The following is a 27,408-nucleotide window of genomic DNA, read 5'->3' on the forward strand; positions in this document are numbered from 1 at the left end:
ACTCTGGTGAAGAGAAGAGATGCCAAAAGCTTGGAGATGAATGAGCAAAATGATGTCTCTGGTTTTGGGCAGATAAATTTCAGCAAATTGACTATTGAACAGTAAAATAATAAACTGATTCTTTTTTACAGCTATGTAAAAAGATATGATTCACAAACCATACAATTCACTCATTTAAAGCGAAGAGTTCAATGGCTTTTGGTGTTTTTATAGATTTGTGCAGCCATCACCACAATGTATTTTGCAATATTTTCATGATTTCCCATAGAAATCCCACACCATATCCCGGTGGCATCACCCCTCATCAACTCAGTCCTGCAGCCCCAAGCGACCCATAATCTAATTTATGTCCCTGTAGATTTACCTATTCTGTACATTTGCATATCAAAGGAATTTAAACTGATTCTTAATAATTATTTCATTTTTCAAGAATAAATTTTGTCAAAACATACTGACTTCTTTTTGATTGAATTACAGTAATTGCCCTTTAGAATATTATACAAACAATATATTTAAATATCAACAAAGATACTACTTTCCTAGAAAAAATATTTTAAAATACTCCAGCTGACCAAAAAAGGAGTTGACATAAAAAACTGAAAAATGAACAAGTTGTGGTATAAAATGACTGAGGTTATGAACAACAGCAGATGCATATAGAATTAATAGTCACTACAATGTTCATAGAATATGGCAAATGTTTAAAATAATTCTTGAAAGATGATATTTGGTGAATAATACATGTTACACATAAAATATGAATCTAAAGTTCCAGTTCATAACAACAAAACTGATAATGGTGGGACAACAGAAGAGGAAACAAAAAAAGTTAATGTTGTATATTAAGAGTTAAGAGACCATTACTATCACTGCCATTGATAGATAAAGAAAAAAATAGGTTCAACATGTTTTATATAAACTTTAAATTTTGTAGAATGAAAAAGTGAATGTATATATATTCCCAATTATGGAGAAAGAAAAATGTCAAGGAGAAATGATACTTTTAGAAACGAATTTAAAAGAGACCTTCAGGAAGTATAATTGAATGGTCTTCATCTCCTGTTCCCAGGTGCAGTTCACATGATTACTTGTTTAAATTTCTTCCTAGATGGGCAGAGGATAATTCTGTCCTGCTCATAGATGTATCATGTACAACATGCGACATCTTATAAAGGCATGTTAAGTGAATAAATAAATGAATACACTCGTGATTATAAAACACAATAAGCCAGTAAGATTTTAGAACAAATATATCAATTCATCCATTACATGGAATATACAAGAATCTATTAAAAGTCATGTTTTAGTGAACATTTGATGGCACGGACAATGCTCATGACAAAATATTAAATGACAATACAATTCAACAATTCAAGTTTATAGTAATAATACACATGAAGAGAGAGAATGGATGAGAGAAAGAGAAAGAAAAAGGGTTGGAAGAGAGAGAGAGATATTGGAAATAATTCTAGTTAACTGACTGTTTCTGGGAAGTTAAAATGAGTGTTATATAAATTTCTTTGCACTTTAAAACAATTTCCTTTACTGTATTGAAAATGCTATGTCTTATTTGTTCTAGTGATTATCTTTTTATTTTTACCTTTTATGGCACCTTTAATTCCTCTTTTTCTTACATTTATTACAGTCACGGATAGTTTAATAAGGGGGATACAGTCTGATAAATGTGTTGTTAGGCAACTAAGTTGTTGTGTGAATATCATAGAGTGGACTCACACAAGCCTACACGGTGTGGTTTGCTATACACCTAAGCTATATGGTATAGCTTATTGCTCCTAGGTCAAAAACCTGTACAACATGTGAGTGTACTGAATAATGTAGGCGAAAAAACAATAGAAAGTATTTGGGAATCTAAACATAGAAAAGATACTTTAAAATGCAGTAATATAATCTATAGGCCCACTGTTACGTATGAGATATGTTGTTGACTGAAATGTCATTATGTCGTGCGTGTCTATGGTTGGTTTGTCAGCGTTAAATGATTATCTCTTCATTTCCACTCCAACAATCAATGAACTTATTTTTAAATTTTCACTCCTTTTTTGATTTTTTAAGTTGAATTCTTTATTCTTTGTGAAATCATATCTATACAATATTTTTCCATCATTTTAATCATCCTTGTTTTCATGTTACATTTATAATTACATATATTAAATGCTCACTCTCAGTCCTTTCACCCCAGATTTCACAGTATCTTTTGGTTGGGTAAAGATCATTCTCTCGTAGTTTCCTCTAGAAAGACTATTGTGAGCAGGCTGAGTCCTTCCAGGTATAAATTCATTATCTGTGGTCTTGACATCGAACAGAAGCTTAGTTGAGTAAAACATCTTTGGATCATTCTTTCCATGAGTTCCTTAAAAATGCTGCTATAGGCCGGGCACAGTGGCTCACACCTGTAATCCCAGCACGTTGGGAGGCCGAGGTGGGCGGATCACCTGAGGTTTGGAGTTTGAGACCAGCCTGACCAACATGTAGTAACTCCATCTTGACTAAAAATGTAACATTAGCTGAGCGTGGTAGTGCATGCCCGTAATCCCAGTCACTCAGGAGGCTGAGGCAGGAGAATCGCTTCAACCTGGGAGCTGGAGGTTGTGGTGAGCCAAGATTACACCATTGCACTCCAGCCTGGGCAACAAGAACGAAACTCCGTCACAAAAAAAAAAAAAAAAAAAAAAAAAAAAAAAAAAAAAAAAAAAAAAAAAAAGCTGCTACAAAATTGCCATGTTTGTTGATTTTGACAGACCTGACCCCATTATTATTTTCTTACTTTGGTCTTTCAGCGAGCAAGACTGGAGAATTTTTTTTTCTTTGTCTCTAAATTATAATAGCTTTACTAGGGTATGTCACAAAATTCAGGAAATTCCAACTCAATTATTCCAGGAACCCAGTGAACCTTTTAGTATGTAGTAGTATGTAGATGTAAGTCTTTTAGTTCAATAAACTTTTCTTTGATGACAGGTTTTTTTTTTTTTTCTTAACTCAATTGTATTTAGGGGTAATTTACATACATTAAGATTCAACTGTTTAAAATGACAGTTTGATGACTTTTGATAAATGGATATGCTTTGTAACCCATGTAAACACCACCACATCAAGATATAGGACTTTATTATGCCTCAAAGAGATGCCCTTCCACTCCATTTCAGTTAATCCCTTTCCCCCAGCATCTTTCTTACCATCCGTGTGCTAGCCCCAAGCAATCACTGATTTGATTTCTATCACTACAGGTTAGACTTTTCTGGAATTTCATATAAATTAACCATACAATATAAACATATTGTGTGTGATATCATACAGGGTTCACGTTGTGTGCCTAGTTTGTTTTATCTTGCTGCTCTTTCTCAGCATGGTTTTGGAATTTATCCATACTGTTTTATGTGTTCGTAGTTTATACCTTTTTACTGACATGTAGTATTTCATTGTATGTATATACCACAAATTTAAGAATTTAGCTATTGATAGATACTTGTGCTGTTTTACATATTAGATACTGGGAACAAGCCTTCTGTAAACATTTGTGAAGAAGTTTTTTGGTGAACATATGGTTTTGTTTCTCTTGGACAAATAAGAGAGGCATTGCTGGATCATGGGATAAATGTGCATTTAATTTTATGAGAAACTGCCAAACTGTTTTGCAAAGTTCTTGAACCATTTTATATTACCAACAATAGCATATGAGTGTTTTGTGTGCTCTACTTCCATGCAACACTGTATATTCATTTTTTTGTTTATGTGTTTTTTACTTTAACCATTATACTAGTTGTGTAGTAGTAGCTAATTGTTACTTTAATTTGATTTTCCTTGATGATAAATGATGTCGAACACCTTTTTATGTGATTTTGACTATTCATATAGCTTCTTTGGCAAAGCTACTGTTTAAATCTGTTGCCAGTTTTGGAAAAACCTGTTTGTCTTAATATAATTAATCTATAAAAGTTTTAAAATGTTATCTGAAAACAATTTCTTTATCAGATATATATATATTTATATATATAGTGAATATTTTTATCCTCATCTGTGATAGCCTGTCAATTTTCCTAGGAGTAACTTTTGAAAGGCAGGCATTAAATTTGATAAAATTCACTTTATTAATTTTTTATTTTATCCTTCTTCTTTTGTAGGTTGTGTTTAGAGAATGTGAGTCTTATCTAACCCATGGTCAAGAAGATTGCCCTCCTACATTATCTTCTAACATTTTTATATGAATTTTTACAATAGATCTATGTATTATTTTGAATTAATTTTGTCTATGATGTGAAGTTCATTGAACTTTTTTATAGATGGATGTCCAGTTGTTCAAGCACTACTGGCTGAAAATTTAATAATTTCTCTCATGGAATTACCTTCGTGTCTTTATTAAAAATCAATTGCTTGTAAATGTGTGAGTCTACTTCTGGACTCTCTTTTCTGTTTCACTAATCTAAATATTTTTTCCTCAGGCTAAAATTCACTCTATTACTCTTGCTTTAATATGTCTGAAAATCAAGTAGTCTATCAATTAACTGTTCTTCCCTACCTAGCGAATTATTACTTTCTTTCCATTACAGGATTTTCAGTTATATAATAGCATTTTGTTAAAAGCTTTTATTGGTCTACTGATGGTCTTCATTTGTTGACTCACTTTTATCATTTTTCCTCTAATTTTTTGAATATTTATCCTTTAATTCTTTGAACATATTTGTAATATAAGCTTTGAGGGCTTCATCTACCATATCCCACAGTGGCTCCTGTTCAGAATGTTTTCACTGACTGCTCTTTCTCCTCTGTATAGGTCATACTTACTTTTTTATTTTTATTTTTTCCACATGTCTCATAATTTTTCATTGTTAAGTAAATATTGAAGATAATATAATATAGTAATTATGAATTCTGTTGTGTTTTTTTGGGAAGTGTTGGCTTTTTATTCCAGTAGTTAATTTGCATGGACTCAAACTGAAAAGTTATCTCCCTCACAAAATGAAGAAGTTGATATCTCAGTTTTGCTCTTAAGATTTCCATCTAATGGTTTTGAGCTAGGTCCACTTAGTGGTCTTGTGTGTGTTTTTATAATTGGTCGTCAGAGAAGGAATTAGGGAAGCTCTAATCTCTGCCTCCTCAACTCAGTTTAGCCCACAGGACTCTGCTACCCCAAATGGGAGTAATTATAAGGCTCACCTCATGTATTCTCTTTACCTCATAGGTCACAGTCCTTCACTACCTGATCTCCAGTGTTGGAAAACAATTCTTTATATTGTCTTCAGTGTTGTTGAGGCAGGATTGCTAGTTTGAGCCTTGTTTATTCATAGTGGCCAAAAGTAGAACTCTGGATTACAATTCAATGTACAGTCTTTGTTACATTGTTTAATAATCTTCTTCAGGTACTCCAGTTACTGTTATGTTAGATCTTCTTTGCCTATAGACCATTTTAATCCCTTTCTTTCTGACTCTTTTTTTGTCCTTTATCTCCTCTTTTTTTTCATTACTTTTGTTAACCCATTCCTATTTAATTCTCCCTATCAGTTTTCATTTAAGTCTATTCTTGATTAATTGGCTTTCACCTTAATTTTCATGTATATCTTTTTCTTTAACTTTCAGTGACTGCAGTCAGTTCATTTCCTTTTTTGCTGTTTTACCTATTTTTGTTTTTGATTTTTGAATTAATTATATAAGCATGATCTTGAAATGATTTTTGTGGGATATTTTATTTAGTTTGAGTACTGTGGTATAATTTTTTTCTACTTTAAGGTTGTTTTTTGAGGGAGATTTTTATCAGATATATTGTTTATCACTTTCTGTTTTTCTTATATAGTATCATTATATGGAAATGGGCTAATTTTACTCTATCCTTTTGATAAATTGTGTTTGTATTTCAAAACCATTTTTTGTTCTATTAGTTTCATATACTTTTTAAATTAATAACTTTTATATTGGTGGTGGTGATGGTGAGGGAAAATAATTTACGTGTCTTGTTTCTTTCTTTCATTTTTTTAATAGTCTTATTTTTTTTCTCTTAATTCCTGATTTGGCTTCACTACTACAGCTTAAAAGGATGTCTCCCCCTTCCTACTCACCTTCTTCTCCCCTAGATGTAATGTTTTCCCATGACTGCCATGTCAGACACATATATTTTCAAATCTTTTAACTATAGCTCGTACCTTCAACCATCAGGTTTCTGACCTGTGTTCAGTGTTGGATTTTTCTTTGTGTAGTGATTTGGTGTTTGCTGTGTATATGTTTCTTTTTCTCTGTTCCACTTTTCCATGCAGTTTCTTTAGACTCAGCACCTTTCCCTACATCCAATGTCTTGAAGTGACAGCGAGAAGTCTAATGATATCTCTGTTGGCATTTAATGTTGATTTGTCTATGTACAAGTGATTTAAAGCTTGTGTTCTCTAACTTGCAATAATGTTGAAGCTATGTGTTTTATGTGAATTTTATTTGTACTTCTTTGTTCATCTGTATGTTATTATGCAGGCTCTTGGGACCATTTCTAATTTAGACAGCCACCTTCATAATAGGGTTAACTGGCATTATCTATATTTTTCGTGTTTTCAAAGTTTTTGTCCAGGCTGGAGTGCAATGGCATAAACATAGCTCATTGCTGCCTTGAACTGGGGTCAAAGGAGCCTCCCTCCTCAGCCTCCTGAGTAAATGGGACTACAGGTGCACACCACCACACCTGGCTAATTTTTATAGTTTTTTTTGTTTGTTTGTTTGTTTGTTTTTTTTTTGGTAGAGACTGGGTCTCACCATGTTACCTAGCCTGGTCTTGAACTCCTGAGCTCAAGTGATACTCCGACTTTGGCCTCCCAAAGTGCTGGGATTACAGGTGTAAGCCACAACGCCCTCCAATACTATAAACTTTATAATACGTTTAATCGAGTAGTTTATCAGATTTCAGCAAGATACTTATTAAATTATCTCAAATCATTGCAACATTGTGAATAAGATAAATAAATGAATCCTAGCTGACAAAAACAAGGTAAATTTGAAGCATTTTAAATATTCACACATAAAATTATAGAGCTTAAGATCATGTCAACCATGAAAGAAGTTTAAAGTTGAAGATTAAAGGCTTTTTTAAATTTCTGGCTCTGTTCCATCTGATGTTTTAATCAATAACTTGAGTAAAGGTTTAAAAGGCATTGTTTCAGATTTTTAAATGATAAAATTTGGAAAAGGTACCAATAGTTCGATTATAACAATAACATTCAAAAAGAATTTTAAGAGGATGGAAAATGGATTAAAACCCACCAAACTAACTTAGCACAATGCATTTAGATAAAAAAAAAATCAATTGCATGAATTTAAAATGTGATGAACCTGGCTGGTAGAAATTCATGTGTAAAAGATCTGATGCTTCTAGTTAACTGTGAACACAATAAAAATCAACAATATGATACATCTGCACAAAAAGGGTAATATAGTATTACGTTTTGCTAGTAGGGTATTGTGGGCTCAGCATATATGAAGGGCATTTGAGTATGGATTTTGCTAGATACCAAAGATTTTTGAAGACACGTCATTAAAAAACTCTTTGTAGTTTGTTAAGTTTAGTTTGGGAGTAGATAGCTTATGATATTTGAGAAGGAGTAAATTAATTCAGTGGTGGCTCTTGAGGACAGGCATAGGACTAACAACTGGAGATGATTATGATAACTGATTTATACTTAGTATAAGTAAGTGCTGCTAAATTATTAAATTAACTCAATCACAATAAGCATGTTATGTGAATTCCATAAGTTCCCATCACTGTAGATTACTAAACAACGGTTGCTTATAGTTAGTAGAGCACATGCCTGCTTAATGTGGGAGGTTGCACATCGGTGGCTTCTAAGATCTTTTTCAACTTTAAAATTATTCAAGTTGATGAGGCTATATATTTACATAAAATAGAGAATAAAATAAAAAAAAAAGTGCTTGGTAGTCTATACATAAACCCAGAAATGAAACTGGTAAGAAATTGCTACCTTCCTACTTCCTTTCTAGTTGCATAGGCAGCTATGGTCAGACTTCTTAGACATTCAGAAAGTCACTCATAAAATTAATGGAAGAAGATATTTCAGTTTAGCTTCAACTTGGAAGTTCCTGCACATGCAGAGGCCAGTAGGGATAAAATGAATTCCTAACAGGGATAAAATGCCAGCTTTTTCCTCCAGAAAAACACGCATCAGAACTTTCAAGAGAGATAATGTATGACAGTGTAGACCTGGCTAAAGGAGAGATGCCATGTTTGGGATTGTAATTACCTGTAAAAGAGATTTTCAGATGTTTTTTCCTTTCTTTTTTCTTTTTCTTTTTTTTTTTTTTTGTAGAGACAGGGTTTTGCTCTGTCAGCCAGACTGGCATGCAGTGGCATGATCATAGTTCACGGCAACCTTGAACTCATGGGCTCAAGGAATCCTCTGCCTCAACCTTCTGAGCTGAGCCAGAAGAACTACAGGTACATGCCACTGCAACTGGCTAATTTATTGTATTTTATTTTTTGTAGAGATGGGGTCTCACTTTTTGGCCAAAGCTGATCTTGAACTCCTGGCTTTAAGTGATCCTCCTGCCTTGGTCTCCCAAAGTGCTGGGATTACAGGTGTGAGTCACCATGCCTAGCCTAGAGTGTTTGTTTCTTTGAAACAGCAAGAGCTTCTTGGAATTTTATAGATTACTAACTAGATAATTAGAATTATAAAATAAAGTTGTCAAGGGCTTATTGTTTTATCTGAACTTTTAGAAAGTAGAGATAAATTGAAAATGTTACGCAATTACCTGTCAAAAACTGAAAAATCCGATATTTTACCCTACTTTTAAGCAAGTAAATCACCTTGCCACAGATTCATGAATTCTGCCAAAGACACATGACATCTGGGTTAGAGACAAAGGACAGTGAATTACTTACAGCACTAGCAGTAGCTAAAGAACCAGTCTTTTCTTGCACTAGTACCCTAATCCTCAATTCTCACCAGGTGAAGTGAAGAGGGCCAGGTGACACCTGTACATGTAATGGGTTGCATCACAGAAGATAAAACCCTGAACACAGTAAACCTGAATCTTTTACACTGAGTATTAAGAAAACCTGGTCTTTGCCCTGGAGGAAGACATTATCTCCATTTTCCAAGGATGTTTGTTATAGAAATATTCTTGAAAACATAGCTCAGAACAAAAGCAGTTGGTGCCTCTGTTGCAAGGCATGCAGAATAAAAGAGACTTACAGAGAATTGTCTCTCAACGTTGGAATCTCATACCTGATTTTTTTAAAATTTTACTTTAAGTTCTGGGATACATGTGCAGAACATACAAGTTTATTACATAGGTAGTATACATGTGCCATAGTGGTTTGCTGCACCTGTCAACCCATCATCTAAGTTTTAAGCCCTGCATGTATTAGGTATTTGTCCTAATGCTCTCCCTCCCCTTGTCCCTCACCCCCCACCAACAGTATGTCCCCCAGCCCCCACCCCCCACCCTGGTATGTGATGTTCCCTCCCTGTGTCCATATGTTCTCATTGTTCAACTCCCACTTGGTGTTTGGTTTTCTGTTCCTGTGTTAGTTTGTCATAGCTGATATTATAAAGCCACTATTCCACTGCAAATCAGAGATAGAAAAACATAGTGACCCAGGATGACAAAGAAAGAAAAACTAAAGACCCTGGCCAAACAAAGATATGTCCTTAGCCTCATTTAGTAAGTATTGTTACTAATTTCTAGGAAAAAAGAATTAGGCCTTACAACCAGAATCATGTAGGTATTACTGTACCTCAAATTCCACTCCTCTCTTTTTCTCTTTTCCATATACACATACACTGAAAAAGCCATCCTATTATGGATACTAATGTATTTTTTAATTAATCCTTTTGTCTTCTTTTGGTTCCAGTGTTCAAATGTTCCTCACGTGTTGTGGATTGTTGGTTGTCTCAATCAGCTAGACCTCAGATAACAATTGCCAACAAGATTCTCAGGCCAAGAATTGGTAGAACTAGTAAGAAAAATGTGATTTTTAAACTTTATTGATTGAAAGGATCACTTAAAAAGAGATAGATAGATAGATAGATAGATAGATAGATAGATAGATAGATGTATACATATACAGATAGATTAGATAGACAGATATAGATATCTAGATATCTAGATACCTATATAGATAGACAGAAAGAAAGAAGATTCTGGATGCCCTCTTACAAAATTCTGTTTGAGTAGTTGAGGGGTAGGTCTTATAAACCTGCTTTTGAAATAAGCAACCTAAGTGACCTTCATGCGGTTGCATTTGAACAACAGTTGAAAGCTAGTGCTGTAGGCAGCATCACCTTATCAAGTCTTAGTGAGCTGGATAGTTCCAAAGCACATTAAAATGGCAAAGGGCTATGTGAATGAAAGGGCATTGATGCATTATTATTGGAAACTACTTTTTCAACATTATCAATGTTGTCTGAATGGATTACTGTGTCTGAATGGATTACTGTGTGGGTATTACCCTAAGGACACTGGAAGTGGGGTAACAGAGAAGTAAAAGTGGGAAGAGGATCCAGAAGACTTCCCATTGAGCCTTTGTTTAATTATAATAGAGTGCCTATAGTGAAGTTCACTATCATTTATGCAAAGTTATTGACATAATGTAAGTTATCTGAAATAAGTAATGTTTTATTTCATATCTGAAATTGCCATTGGTAAGTTAGAAGACATTTCTTTTATCCAAGATTTACTTTGCCTAATCACTGACCAGTTTGTACAAATTGGAATCAAATATGTGATACAAGTTCATCCTTCATTTTGCAATCTGGAATCAGACTAAAGTGTTGACTAATGTCATTCCATTTCTACCTGAAGAACTCAGAGATCTCAACTAGAGAATTCTAGTGATGCAAATGATGTTTTGTTTGCAACATTTCAATATAAAATGTCGTGGCTGTAGGTCTAGAGTTCTAATAGTTTACAAAAACAACGAGATTACATTTTGGGCAGTGAGATTAGATCCTTTTGAACCCTTCTTTGGGATTCTCACTTTCATGCCCTGTTAAAGGGAATAATCGTGTGGATTTTTTTCACAAGTAGTGCTATAGTCTTTGCTGCGGTTTGCATCTACTCTCTAGCAAGAAATGGAATTGAAAATGGTACATGAAATTTTTATTGCAGTTTTTCCTTGTAGATATTTTATATTTGAATGTAAAATAATTAGGAAAATGGATTTCTAATTTAGCCAAAGAGGGCCAATTATGCTGAATGCATAGAGGGAGATACTTTTAAAAGTAATTTTTAAATTTATGTTTTCTTTTTGTCTTAACATTTTATTTTAAGAAGTTTCAAACATGGAGAAATACAAATGTGTTCAATGAATACCCATATATCCATGATATAGGTCCCATAGTTAACTTTACCATATTTACTTTCTCACATAACTATTCATCTATCTATCCAATTGTTTATCCGTAAATCCATCTAAATGAATTAATGCATCTTAAAGTAGGTTGTAAATAATAAACAAATATTAAATTCTAGTTAATGATATCCATGCTGAAATGTAGCTACCTGTAAATACTTAAGCATGCATATCATTAACTAGTGCTCAATATTTATTTTTAGTTTTTCAGGTAAAATTTTTACATAATGAAATGCATATTTTTAGCATACCATTCAATGGGTGTGACAATTGCATACAACTCAGGAAAGCAAATTCCTTTCCAGATATAGAACATTTCCATCACTCTGGAATGTTTCTCCATGCCACTCCCTTATCAATACCTAAACAGGTGCAACCACCAATCTGATTTTTTTCCACCATAGATTAGATTTTTCTGTTCTAGAACTTCATATAAGTGAAATCACACCTTCTGTGCTCTCTTATGAAAGGCGTCTTTCTTTCAGCTTAATATATTGGAGATTAATCTGTGCTTTTTTAACCTAGTGATTCTGGGTGAAATTTACATTTAAATTGGTGAAATTTGAGGAAGCAGATTGTCCTTCATAATGTGGGTAGACCTCATCCAATCAAGTGATGGTCTGAATTGTACCAAAGATTGGCCTTCTGAGCAACAGAGAATTTTCCATCATGCTGTCTTCAGAGTACATCTTTACCATCAGGTCTTCTGGGTTTCCAGCCTGTTAGTCCACAGTGTAGATTCGGACTGTGCAGCCCCTTTATTCCTTAAAATAAAGGTTTTTCTATATACATAAGCTTTTTGTTCTGTTGCTCTGAAGAACTCAGATGAATACATCCATAAATGAAATTACTGCATTTTATTTATTTTTATATATTATAAATGCCTATGATTTTAAAAATCAACAGGTACAAAGTGTGTTCAGTGCAAAATAGATCTCTATATCACCCTAAACCTCATTGGTGCCCTATGGTCCCCTTCATAGACAACTACTTTTTCTTTATCTGTTTATGTCACTCTGATGGAATGTTACTCTTTTCTCTGAATTTTCCAAGATAACTACACATTTTACATACTTTTCATTCTCAGGAAAAAAAAAAAAAAAAAAAAACCTTAGTCTAAGTGAGCAGAGTCTAATTATCAATTATTATCAGGAATACATTCAGAAATCTCTTTTTACTTCATTCATAGGAATGTAGGAAATTGGGGGTAAATATATTTACAGTTTACATGGATTCATGGCCATTCCTTTCTGCAGTTTTAATTAGAAGGCTAATCTCTACTCCTACCTTGAAAATGGGCTTGCCTTAGATCCAAGTTTTATGTACATAGAGAATTAGTATTAGTATGATTTTATGTCTATAGAGAAAAACTCTATTCATACTTAACCCCCCCCACACACAACAATGTTAAAATGTGCATTGTTTTTCACTACCTTAACCTTCTCATATGAGGATAAAATTTAAAAATATGTACTTACTTATTATTTTCACTTATAACAGAGACATTAAAACTTAAAAGCCTAAAATATATACCAGTTTATTATAATATATTTATAATATGTGTCTACCACTGCTTCTTGTACACACAAAAGTGTTTACTGAGGTCACATTAAATGTCAGGTGTTTTACATATGTTACTTAATGTAATTCATGAAGTCGACCACAAATTAGCATTTCATTCAATAAATATTTAGTGATTGCCTACTATTTGCCAGACACTATTCTAAGAGCAGCAGTGAAAAAAAAGAGACATAAATTATTATTTTCTATTTTAGTGGAAGGAAACAGGTAAATAGAAGTAAGTAATATACTATGATATGATTAATATAAAAGTAAAAAAAAGTAAGTAATGTACTATGATAAAATGTGGTAAATCTTAGAAGGGAATATTAAGCAAAGTAAGAAGGAAAAAGAGTGCTTTTACTAGGTGGGTGTGATATTGTTTTGAAAAGATCATATTTGAGTTAATATTTGAAGGAGTTGAAGGAATATGCTGTATAGATATCTGGGGAAGAATTTCAGTAAGAGGGAATGTCCAGTGGAAAGGGCATGAGGTGGGAATATGCCTGGCATTTTTGAAGAAGTGTGAAGAGTCAAATACAGTTGTAATTAATTTTATTTTCTCTCAGTAGACTAAATTTGCTATTTATTTCAGGGAGTGTGGGGCACAGCAGTAGCAGATGATGCTGAGAAAGAAAAATATGTCCAGAGAAAGAACCTCATTGTACAATGAAAGTAAATAAAAACTTTGTCAGAAAAAAATCTGAGACAACTTCTTGCCAACAGATGTGTCCTGTAACAAATATTAAAGGAAGATTTTCAGGTAGAAGAAAAATATCATAGACAAAATTGTTGAACTAGAAAAGAAATAAAAAACTCTGGAAATGGCAAAAAAGAAACAATTTCCTTTTCATTTAGGCTGTTATTAGTGTAGAAAAACGTAGCTGAGTTTTCCATGTTGATTTTGTATCCTGCAACTGTACTAAATTCATTTATTAATTCTAACAGGTTTTCTTAAAAATCCCGAGAGTTTTTCACATACAGGATCATGCCATTTGCAAATACAGATAGTTTAATCATTGCATTCTGATTTCAATGCCTTTTATTTTTCTTGTCTGATTGCTCTTGATAGTATTTCAAGTACTATGTTGAATAGAAGTAAAGAGAGGAGGCATCCTTGTCGTGTACTGGATCTTAATAGAAAAACTTTCAGTTGTTTCTTGTTGATTATGCTGAGTTTTTCCATAAATGGTCTTTATTATGTTGAAGAGCTTTTCTTCTATATCTAAACTGTTGAGAGTTTTTGTAATGAAAACAATATTAGATTTTGACTAATGCTTTTTCTGCATCCTCTAAGATAATCATGTTGTTTTTATCTTTCATTTTCTTAATGTGATGTGTCACATTGATTAATGTGCATATGTTAACCCTGGCTTTCATGTCAGGGTTAAATCCTTTTTGCCATGATATACAATCTTCTTGATGTGTTTTTAAATTTGGTTTGGTAAACTTTTCTTGAGAATTTTTGCATCAATATTCAGAGAAAATGGCCTGTAGTTTGCTTTCCTCGTATTATCCTTGTCTGTCTTATGTATGAAGGTGATGCTGGCCTCATAAAATGCATCTGGAATTATTCCTTATAACTGTATATTTAGAAAGAGTTTAAGAAGCATTGGTATTATTCTTATTTGAATGTTTGGTAGAATTCAGCTGTGAAACCATCTTGTCCTAAGATTTTCTTTGTCAGGAGGTTTTTGAATACTTCTTCAATCTTTTTGTTGTTCTTGGTCTGTTCAGGCTTCCTATTTCTTCCTCAGTCAATCTTGGTATGTTGTATTTTTCTAGGAATTTATCCATTCACTCATCCAATTTGTTAGTACATATTTGTTCAAAATACTGCCTTATGATTCTTTTATTTTTTATTTTATTTTTTTGAGTTTTTTCTTTTTTTTCTTAGACTAGCTGTCTGTCAATTTACATTAATTTTTTTCAGAACTCATTGTTATTGATTTTTTTCTGTTCTCTATTTTATTCTCTTTCTGTTCTGACTTTTATTTTTTACCTTTTTTCTGCCAATTTTGGGTTTAGTTTTTTCTTCTTTATCTGGTTCCTTGAGGTGTAATGTCAGACTATTGATTTGGTATTTCTTTAATTTTTAATGTAGGCATTTATTGCTGTTGTGTGTCTCATGATGTATCAAGATATTTGTAAATTTCCTTTTTGATTTCTTCTTTGATCCATTGGTTATTTAGAAGAATGTTGTTAATTTCCACATATTTGTAAAATTTCCATTATTTCTCCTGTTATAGATTTCTAGTTTCATGTCACTGTGGTTTGAAATGATGCTAGATATGATTTCAGTCTCCTGAAATTTGTTAAGACTTATTTTGTGACCTAATATATGGTCTATTCTGGAGAATCCTCCCCGTCCATTAAAGAAAAATGTGACTCTGCTGCCATTGGATGAAAATATTACACGTCTGTTTGGCCTATTTGGTCAAAAATGCAATTCATGTCCAATATTTCCTTATTATTTTTCTGTTTTATTGATCTATTCTTTGTTCAAAGTGGGGTATTGAAGTCCCCTAGTATTATTCTATTGTTATCTATTTATTCCTTTATGCTCACTAATGTTTGCTTTGTGTATTTTGGTGCTCCAATGTTGGGCACTAATATATTTAAAACTGTTGAATTGATTTTTTATCATTAAATAATTACATGCTTTGTCTTTTCTGAAAGTTTTTGGCTTGAAATCTACATTATCAGATATAAATTAGCCACTCGTGCTCTCTTGTGGTTACCATTTGCATGGGGTATTTTCTATCCTCTTGCTTCCAGCATATGTGCTGGTAAGCTTAAGTATCTTGTTGGCAGCATATACTTGGATCTTGTTTGTAAATCCACTCAGGTACTCTGTCTTTTGATTGGAAAATTGAATCCATTTACATTCAAGGTTGCTATTAATAGGTATGGACTTAGTCCTACCATTTTCAATTGCTTTCTCATTGTTTAGTAGCTCTTTTGTTTCTTTTTTCCTTTCTTGTTTACTTTGTGATTTGATAATTTTATCTAGTGTTAAGTGTTGATTCCTACAACTTCATTGGTTGTATATCTCCTATAGTTTTTGTTTTGTGGTTATCATGAGGCTCACATAAAATGTCTCATAATTAATTATTTTAAGCTGATAACTTCTGTCACATCCAAAACTCTAGATTTTACTGCCCACTCTAAATTTATGTATTTGATTAAACAATTTATATTATTTAATATTGTGTATTGCTTAACAACCTATTTTGGCTTTAGTGATTTTTATTATTTTTATTGTTTAATTTTTTATGTATTTTATTTTTGAGACAGAGTCTCACTGTCTTGCCCAAGCTGGAGTGCAGTGATATCATCTTGGCTCACTGCAACCTCCTCTTCCCAGGCCCAAATGATTCTCATGCCTCAGCCTCCTGAGTAGCTGGGATTACAGGTATGCACCACCATGCCCAGCTAATTTTTATATTTTTAGTAGAGATGGGGTTTTACTATGTTGGCCAGAATGGTCTCGGACTTCTAGCCTCAAGTGATCCACCCACCTCGGCCTCTTAAAGTTCTGGGATTATAGGTATGAGCCACTGCACTCAGCCTTGGCTTTAGTAATTTTCAACAGTTTTAACTTTTAACCTTCATAGTAGAGATATGTATGATTTACACACCACCATTACCATATTGAAATATTGTGAATTTGACAACGTATTTACTTCTACCAGTGAGTTTTATACTTTTACATGTAATCATGGCAGTAGTTACCATCCTTTCTTTTCTGCTTGAGGAACTCCTTTACACATTCTTGAAGGCAGGTCTAGCAGAAATAAATTTCTTCAGCTTTTTCTTGTCTGGGACATTATTTTTTCTTTATATCTGAAGAACAGTTTCCTGGGTGTACTATTCTTGGCTGATTTTTTTTTTAATTTCAGCACTTTGAATATATAATATCATTCTCTATTTGGCCTGCAAAGTTCCTGCTGAGAAATCTGCTGATAATCTAATGAGGCTTTCCTGAGACTTTCCTCTTGCTGCTTTAACACTTCTTTCCTTTTCTTTAATTTTTGAAACTGATTATAAGCATCCTTGATGAAAATGTCTTTGGGTTGTATCTCTTTGGGGACTTCAAGTTTCATGGCTATGAATGTTTAAATGTCTCCTAAGACTTGAGAAGTTTTTAACAATTATTTCATTAAATAAGTTTTCTGTCCCTTTCTATATCTCTTCTCCTGTGTGAAATCACATAATGTGACTATTTACTTAATGGCATCCCATCACTTGTGTAGGCTGTCTTCACTCTTTTTCATTTTTTCTCTCTGACTGAGTCATTTCAAAATACCTATCTTCAAGAGTCAGATTCTTTTTTCTGCTTGATCTAGTCTGGTGTTGAAGCTCTCTATTGTATTTTTTTACTTTATTGGTTAAATTCTTCAGCTCTAAGATTTCTGGTGGGTTTTTTTGTGTGTAAATAATATCTTTTTGTTGAATTTCTCATTCAGATTGTAAATTGTCCTGATATTGTTAACTTATCTGTTTGTATTATCTTGCATCTGTCTGACTTTCCTTCAGATCATTATTTTGAATTCCTTTTCAGACAATTCATAAATTAATATTTCTTTGTGGGAAGTTACTGGAGAATGCTTGTGTTCCTTTGCTGGTGTCATATTTCTTTGCTTTTTCATTTTTCTTGTGTTCCTGCATTAATATCTGTGCATCTGGGTCCAGTCATCTCTTCTGAACTTTACAGAGTGGCTTTGGTAGGGGAACACTTTCACCCGCTGATGGGCCTGAGCATGCTGATTGGACAGGGTGCGTTGACCCTTGTTCCATACAGGACAACGTGTAGTCTCTGAGTAGTTTGTTCAGTTTTGATCAACATCAGCAACAGCTGTGGTGCCTCAGTGATCTAGGCTGCAGGAATTTGTGGCAGTGACAGTAGCTGCACTTATTACTGGAGAAAAGGCTTTAGGGATCTTCTTGTTCTTGTCTTCCCAATAGTAGGAGTTTTAGATAAGAAGATCTTTCTTGGTGTCAGCCCACAAGCAGCCATGGCAGAACTGGGGTCCAGGGAACATGTTCTGAAAGCATCTGTGGAGCCAAGTTCCTGGGCTCCAGATTATAGAACTACTGTAGTACCTAGGTGCATGTTAACCTTCCAAGACATGATTAGATGCAGTTCTTTCATAAAGCCAGTGTCTGTTCCTCCGAGGGACATTCCAACAACTACAGCCCTGAGGGCTGGGGTGTAGTTATGATTCAGACCACTGGGAGCAGGGTCCATTGCCATGGCACTGGGGAAGAAGGAGTGCTCTGGAAGCTTTGTACTTGGGGAGCAAGGCACAGCTACAATTCAAGACCTGGAACTAACAGGTCACAGTGGCAACTTGGGCTCTGGGGAATAAGATACCATGCAGTGGTGACTCTATATCCTGGGATAATGGTACACAAGGATAGTACTAACTCTGTAAGGCCAGGTATAACAACAGTAAATGAAGAAATAAGAAAAACCTTTCTATTTGGCCAGGCGTGGTGGCTCACACCTATAATCCCAGCACTTTGGGAGGCTGAGGCAGTTGGATCACCTGAGGTCAGGAATTTGAGAACAGCCTGGCCAACATGGCGAAACCCCATCTCTACTAAAAATACAAAAAATTACCCAGGCATGGTGGCAAGCACCTGTAGTCCTAACTACTCAGGAGACCAAGGCATGAGAATCACTTGAACCCAGGTGGCAGAAGTTGGCAGAGAGCCGAGATCACGCCACTGCACTCCAGCCTGGGTGACAGAGCAAGATTTTGTCTCAATAATAAAAGAAAACAAAACAAAACACCCCCATCTATTTACAAATAATATAATTGTTGATACAGAAAACATCACATAATGGACCAAAACTTAAACTAGTTGGAGTATTGCAAAGTTGTAGGATGCAAGATTAACATACAAAAATAACCATTTGCATTTTTTATATTACAAATAACAATTTGGAAATTTAGGGTGCAGCACACCAACATGGCACAAATATACATATGTAACAAACCTGCACGTTATGCACATGTACCCTACAACTTAAAGTATAATAATAATAAATAAATAAATAAATAAATAAATAATTTTAAAAATAAATAAATAAATAAATAAAATCTGTATAAAATTTCTAGTTAAAAAAGACAAAAGAAAAGTACCATTTAAAATACCATTTTTTTATTTTTATTTTTTATTTTTTCAACTGTTTTTCAAGATGGCATATAAGAAGCAGTGTTAGTGTGTCTTTCTCACTTGAAAGGACACAATAGTGGGTAGAGATTCAAACTGTGAATTTGTTTTCCAAGAAACACTATAGAAACTTACCAGGAAAACTAAAACAATTCACAGACTCTTTGAAAGAAGTAGAAGGCTTTAGCTTATTCCATAAGACAGGCGAAAAACTCTTAACAAAAAGATCATAAACTTTTGGGAGCTTATGGCCCTGTCCATCACTTGAGAAAGTAGAATACTTCCCCTGGACAATGCAGTGCAAGTTCAAATCCCACTGCTACTACTACAACTGGTGCTCTCTTGCAAGCACTATCTCCTGGCAAAAGGCCAAGAAACTCAGGCCATTACAGCACTTCCTGGCAGAATAACACTGTACCCAGGAAGGAGAAAATAGCTGCAGGATCTCAGCTAACACTATTACTTGCAACACCTTGGCTAACCAGAGGTCCTGAGTCTGTCTACCTGACATGTTTACTAGTAGTATAACCAGCATTCAAGAAAGCCAGCACACTAAGTCCATATACACCCAAGGACTCTCACAGAGTCTACGTCACTCCTCTGCCACCGCCATCAGAGCATCTGCTGGTATCCACTACTGGGAGACCTAAAGACAGGTCACATCACTGGATTTTCGCAGACATTTCTCAGCCTGGAGTCACATAGCCCCACTGGGTGGCTAGACCCAGCAGAGCAATCACAATCACTATAGTCCAGCTCACAGGAAGCCCCATTCCTACATTAAAGGGAGAGCACCACATCAAGGGAACGACCCATTGTACAAAAGAATCTGAACAGCAGACCTCGAGCCCCAGATCTTTCTGCTTGTGGGAAGTTTCTTACAGCAGAGCGTTTGCAGTGTTGGGCACAGTAGGGAAAGTCTGCTTCTCTACCCCAACAGTCTCTGTGATTGTGAATGGCCTTGGAGAAGGGGTTCTCTGGTAGACCACTGCAAACACAGCTGGGACTTGTCCCATGGGAATACAGCATGGGTGCACCTATGAACAGCCTTCCTGGAACAATTCAGAGTGATTGCAGCCCCACAGGAGGAGCACTCCCCAGATTCAGGCCTGCACAAGAGACAGAGTCACAATTCCTCTCTACTTGAAATGTAACATTTCTACAGATGAAAAGAGGTGCCTATCTGATCTGAATAACTGGAACATTGGGAGGGGCATGAGGCTGTGAGGTGGAGAGCTGTCCTGCTGGTCTGCAAGGAGATCTGAGGAAGCTTCCACTCTTCACCCTGATAAAAGCTCAGCCCATCTAATTAAAAGTGCCTCCAATTACCTTCATCAAGGCTGGAACCTCTGCCCCCAAGTATTACATCTACCCACCTGCCTTAGCTACAACTGGTAACTACCCAGGGATACCTCCCCTATTGGCCCAAAGCCAGAATAACCAACTCAGTAAATAAAATACTGAAGAAAATAATAAATAAAGTGTATGGTATGAGAGAACAAGGAAAGCTTCAAGAGATCCCTGCCATTCCAACCCTATACGAGACAATAAACTTGCCCACACACCAAGTGTGTGACATTGACTTTTGCAAATAATTCATGACTAAGACTTTAAAAACAAATGCAACAAAAACAAAAACAAATAAATGGGACCTAATTAAACTAAAAAGCTTCTGCACAGCAAAAGAAATAATCAGCAGGGTAAACAGATAACCCACCAGGTGGGAGAAAGTACTTATAAAACTATGCGTCCAACAAATATCCAGAATCTACAAGGGACACAAAAAAATCACCAAGAAAAAAATAATCCCATCAAAAAGTGGGCAAAGGACACGAATAGACAATTCTCAAAAGAAGATACGTGAACAGTCAAGAAACATAGGAATGAATGCTCAACATTACTAATTATCAGAGAAATGCAAATTAAAACCACAATGAGATATTACCTTACTCCTGCAAGAATGACCATAATTAAAAAGTCAAAAAATAATAAATGTTTGTGTGAATATCATGAAAAGGGAACACTTTTACACTGCTGGTGGTAAGGTAAACTGGTACAACCACTACGGAAAGCAGCATGGAGATTCCTTAAAGAACTAAAAGTAGAAGTACCATTGGTTCCAGTAATCCCACTACTGTGTGTGTACTCAAAGGAAAAGAAGTCATTATATGAACGAGACGCATACACATACATGTTATTGCAGCACAATTTGTAATTGCAAAATGTGGAAACAACCTTAGTGCCTATCAACCAACAAGTGGATAAAGAAAACATGGTATATGTATACATGAAATACTACTCAGCCATAAAAAGAATGAAATAATGTCTTTTGCAGCAACATGGAAGGAGTTGGGGGCCATTATTCTAAGTGAAGTAACTCAGGAATGGAAAACCAAATATTGTATGTTCTCACTTGTAAGTGGGAACTAAGCTACGAGAGCTCAAATGCATAAGAATGACATAATAAACTTTGGGGACTCAGGGAAAACATTGAGATGGAGTGAGAAATGACAACTATATATTGGTTACAGTGTACACTGCTCAAGTGACAGGTGCACCAGAATCTCAGAAATCGCCATTAAATAAATCATCCATGTAACCAAAAACCATCTGTACCCAAAAAACTATTAAAATAAAAATTAAAATAACAACAATAAAATACCATAATCCCCCTAAAACTAAGGTGTAAATCTAATAAAATATGTGCAAGATTTGTATGCCAAATCTACAAAACATTGCTAAGAGGAGGTAGATGAGGCCTAGATAAATGAACAGATGTACTGTGTTAATTGATTAGAAGATTTAATACCATTATAATGTCAACTCTCCCCAGCTTTATCTATGGACTTAATCTCAGCAGATGTTTTGTATACAGTGACAAACTGATTCTAGAATGTTTCTGGAAAAACAAAGTAATTAAAATAGTTGAAACAACTTTTTTTTTTTTTAAAGAAAAAATTTAGAGGACTTATACACTATGTGATATCAAGGCTTTCTGGTAAGTTTCAATTGATGTGGTATTGATAAAAACACAGAGACACGGATTAATAAAACAGAGTAGATCCAGAAATTGATCCAAACCCATATTATCACTGAGTTTGGCAAAGTGGGAGGCACAATTTTATGAAAATCTCCCAATTATTAAACCCTGTATAATCTTCACATCTTGAGTGTGGTAAAGACCTCCAAGTATCATGAGATATCACTCCCAATGTTATGTAATTTCATATGGCAACATTAGTGCTGAAATGATTGAACATCCTTATGCAAAAGAATGATTCTTGGAGGTCTGTTCCAAAATACTATAAACTTTTTAGAAGAAAACATAAGAGAAAATTTCTGTTACTTTGGTTTAGAAAAAGAATCTTAAATGGAATAGGAACAGCTTGGATCAAAACAGGAAAAAATCAATAAATTAGACTCAGAGTAAATTTTTTTCTTTTTAAAAGATATTAAAAAATGAAACCACAAGTCATAGACTTAGAGAAAATATTTTTCAAAATTCTTATCTATTGTAAAGCTGTTTTCCCAAATATGAAACTATACACTCAAATCTTAATAATAATAAACTAATAACCCAATAATAAATGCACAAATGATTAAAATAGACATTTTAATAAAGAAGATATACGAAATGAAAAATAAGCAAAATAGGCATAGGAAAGACACCCAGCATTATTAATATGAAAATAGATATTTAAACTACAATGTGATACCACGTCTTTTCTCTTAGAATGGCTTTAAAGAAACAACAATTTCAAATGCCGCAAAGGAATGGAGCAACTGGAACTCTCACATGTTCTTGTTGGGTAAGCAAAATGGAATAGTGACTGTGAAAAACTATTTGGCAGTTTCCTAGAAAGTTAATCAAATACTTAATTTGTTATGCATCCCTATCATAATCCCAAGAGAAGTGAAAACCCATATGCACACAAAATCCTGTACATAAATGTTTAAACAAGTGTTATTCATAATTGCCAAACTGGAAACAATCCAATTGTCTATCAACTTGTGAATGGATAAGCAATGTGTAGTAAATTTATGTGATATAATATCAAAATAGATTATTACTCAACAATCTCACATGCATTATTCTAACTGGAAGAAGTCAGACACAAAAGTCACATAATGTGTTTTATATATAAAATATATTTTATATATTCCGAAAGATACAAAATTAAAGGGACAGAAAAAATAGTTATTTTCTGAAACTAGGAGTGTGCAAGTGGATTGACTTAAAACAGCTTAGGGGGAAACATTTTGGATGATAGGACTATTCTTATACCTTGAATGTGATATTCATCACTCAACTATGTATTTGTCAAAATTCATAGAATTATAAAAAGGGTAATTTTTATATGTAAGTAAATTTTACATCAATAAGCCTGACTTTCAGAAAAAAAAAAAATAGAGACAACTATTGCCCTGAAAAAATCTTATCTGTTGTAACTGTAGTTTATAGAAAATTTACAACTTCCAGGGAAAAGCTTGGATGGTAAATTGCAGTTAACTGTGGTCAATTTCAGTTCTCAGCTAATCAGCAGCCACCCATCACCAGCCTCCAGTCCTGTGGCAGGCAGTTGTGTACACGTTCATGGAGCAGATTGAACACAGCTTTCAGGAGCTGTGGTGGGAAGTAAGAACCTTGTTCTCAAAATCTTTGATACTCATGTTTTCATTACCAATGGCTGCTTCTAATCCCAGAGGTGTAGATATAGATGTGACCAGTCATTGTTACTTTGCCCCTCATTGTTGCAAGCTCCTCCAATCTCTAACAAAAACAACTTCTAGGAAGTTTAAAGGATTGATGCTTTTTTAAAATTTCCTCTTTATTTTTCTCATTTTCTCCTTTTAGGACCCAGACAATCCCTAACAAAAACAACTTCTAGTATGTTTAAAGGGCTGATGCTTTTTAAAAATTCTCTCTTTATTTTTCTCATTTTCTCCTTTTAGGACCCAGACATTAAAGACTACAACATTCCAAAGCAAGTACATATATAGAGCAAATTAAAAAGTCACTGCACTGCCTAGTGAAAGGCACAGGCTCAGAAAATCCTGTAGAAGACTTAGGTATACAACTTAGCTTGATTCTCAGCATGGAGACAGCCTACAACAAGAAGACAAAAGGCAAAACAAACCAAAAATCCTAGAAAACCCTGGGAAGGAAGAGAATCTGATTTGCAGAGTTACAACATCGTTAGATTCAAATGGTTAGTTTTCAAGAAAAAAATACTAGGCATACAAAAAACAGAAAAGTAAGCAATTAGAACAAAAATAAAAATTGGCAAATGGGATCAAATTAAACTAAAGATGTGTGTACAGCAAAAGAAAGTATCGACAGAGTATACAGAAAGCCTACAGAATGGGAGAAAACATTTGCAAACTATGTATTGAACAAAGGTTTAATATTCAGACTCCATAAGAAACTGAATTTAACAAGGAAAAAAACAAATAATCCCATTAAAAAATGGGCAAAAGATATGAACAGACACTTTGACACCTCTTAAAAGAAAGACATACATGTGGCCTACAAGCATATGAAAAAATGCTCATCATCACTAATTACTAGAGAAATGCTAATCAAAACCATAATGCGATATCACCTCACATCAGTCAGAATGGCTATTATTAAAAAGTCAGAAAATAACAGATGCTGGTGAGGTTGCTGAGAAAAGAGAATGCTTATACACTGCTGGTAGGAATGTAAATTAGTTCACTCACTGCAGAAAGCAGTGTGGAGACTTCTCAGAGAACTTGAACTATCATTCAGCCTAGCAATCCCATTACTGGGTATGCATTCAAAAGTGTAGAAATTGTTCCACCATAAAGACATATGCATGTGTATGTTCACCACAGTTCTATTCACAACAGCAAAGGCATGGAAGCAACCTAGGTGCCCATTAATGCTGGATTGGATAAATAAAATATGGCACATATACACCATGGAATACTATGCATCCACCCACACGAAAAAATGAAATCATGTTCTTTACAGCAATATGTATGGAGCCAGAGGCCATTATCCTAAATGAATTAATGCAGGAACAGAAAACCAAATACTGCGTGTTCTCAACTATGAGTGGGAATTAAAACATTGAGTACAAATGGACACATAGAAGGGAGCAACAGATACCAGAGCCTTCTTGAGAGTGGAGGATGGAGGAGGGTGAGGATTGAAACACTACCTCAGACACTATGCTTATTACCTGAGTGAAGAAACAATCTGTACACCAAATCCCTGGGACACAATATACCCATGTAACAAACCTACACATGTGCCCCCTATACCTAAAATAAAACTTAGAAAAAATACCAGGAAAGTATGTTTCATTCCAACGAAAAAATAAAACAACAGAAACCAACTCTGAGAAAAACCTGATGGCAATTTTTTAAAGACTTTGAAACAATTGTCTTAAAGATCTCAAAGAACTAAAGGAAGACATAGAGAAAAATTTTTAAAAACCCAATATATGAATGCAGTGGAAATATGAACAAAGAGGTAGAAAAGCAAAAAGAACCCATCCAAAATTCTGTAACTGAAAAGGACAATAAAAGAAAGAAAAAAATCAGTTGTTAAACTGGGTCCTTAAACATAACCGTCATGGTAACCACAAAGAAAATCGTTATAGAATATACACAAAAGAAATGAGAAGTCATTGAAAAAAGTCAGCTTAATACAAAAGAAGGCAATAATGTAGAAAATAAGGGACTAAAATAATATAAAGCACATAGAAAATAAATAACAAAATGACAGAATTAAGTTCCTCCTTATTGATATTTACTTTAAATATAAATGAAACTCTCCAATCAAAAGACAAATTTGACAGAATGGATTTTAAAAAACCATGATCCCCAAAGTGGGCAGATCACTTGAACTCCATTTGGGACCACCGACCTGGACACAGTGAAACTTCATCTTTACAAAAAAATACAAAAATTAGCTAGGCACGCACCTGTGGTCTCAGCTTCTCAGGAGGTGGAGGTGGGAGGATCACTTGAACCTTGGAGATTGAGGCTGCAGTGAGCCGTCATTGATCATATCTCTGCACCTCTAGCCTGGTTGGGAGAGCAAGATGTTTTTGAAAAAGACAGAAAGAGTGGGGGGAGAGAGAGACAGAGAGAGAGAGAGATGGGGTGGGGGAGGGACGGAGGGAGGGAGGGAGGGAGGAAGGAAGGAAGGAAGGAAGGAAGGAAGGAAGGCAGGCAGGCAGGCAGGCAGGCAGGCAGGCCGGCCGGCCCACAATCCAACTATATGCTGTCTATAAGTGATCCACTTTAAAACCAAAAACACTAATAGGGAAAGTGTGTCTGGACTTGGTTCCTTCTGGTGGGTTCCTGGTCTCTCTGACTTCAAGAACGAAGCTGCAGACCCTCCAGGTGAGTGTTACAGTTCTTAAAGATGGTGTGTCCCGAGTTTGTTCCTTCAGATGTTCAGATGTGTCCGGAGTTTCTTCCTCCCAGTGAGTTCATGGTCTTGGTGAGTTCATGGTCTCGCTGACTTCAGGAGTGAAGCCCCAGACCTTTGCGGTGAGTGTTACAGCTCTTAAAGGTGGTGCGTCTGGAGTTGTTTGTTCCTCCCAGTGGGTTCGTGGACTCGCTCACTTCAGGAGTGAAGCTGCAGACCCATGGTGAGTGTTACAGCTCATAAAGGTAGTGCGAAACCAAAGAGTGAGCAGCAGCAAGATTTATTGTGAAGAGCAGAAGAGCAAAGCCTCCAGAGCATGGAAGGGAACCTAAGCGGGTTGCCGCTGATGGCTCCGGTGGCCAGCTTTTATTCCGTCATTTGGCCCCACCCCTGTCCTGCTGATTGGTCCATTTTACAGAGCGCTGTTGATCCATTTTACAGAGTGCAGGTTGATCCTTTATACAGTGTGCTGATTGGTGCGTTTACAAACCTTTAGTTAGACACAGAGGGCTGACTGGTGTGTTTACAATCCTTTAGCTAGACAGAAAACTTCTCCAAGTCCCCACTCGACCTAGGAAGTCCAGCTGGCTTCACCTCTCAAAAGGATGGGAAAGGACATTCCATGCAAATAATAACCAAAGGAGTATATTAATATCAAACAAAATAGACCTTAATCAAGGAAAGTTACAAGAGATAAACAACATTATATATTCATAAAATGTTTGATACGACAAGAAAATATAACAAGTATAAATATTTACACACCTAATAACAGACCATCAAAATATATAATACTGACATACGCTATTACATGAATATACGTTGAGCTCATTATGCTATGTGGACAAAAACCTGTCATAAAAAGACAAATATTGTATGATTTTCTTTATATAATGTA

General features: G+C 34.9%; 1 long non-coding RNA gene across 1 annotated transcript in view; it reads right to left on the reverse strand.

Moving 5' to 3' along the window:
• Positions 1-26,842, reverse strand: part of LOC105476602 (uncharacterized) — a 116,123-nt gene extending 89,281 nt beyond the window's left edge. Inside the window, exon 1 of the long non-coding RNA XR_011606547.1 lies at positions 26,059-26,842. This is a non-coding gene — a long non-coding RNA (uncharacterized lncRNA). The remainder of the gene's footprint in view (positions 1-26,058) is intronic.
• Between the last annotated feature and the right edge of the window lie 566 nt (positions 26,843-27,408).

This window comes from Macaca nemestrina, chromosome 8 (genome assembly GCF_043159975.1).
Source record: "Macaca nemestrina isolate mMacNem1 chromosome 8, mMacNem.hap1, whole genome shotgun sequence".
In the NCBI taxonomy this organism is placed as follows: Eukaryota; Metazoa; Chordata; class Mammalia; order Primates; family Cercopithecidae; genus Macaca; species Macaca nemestrina.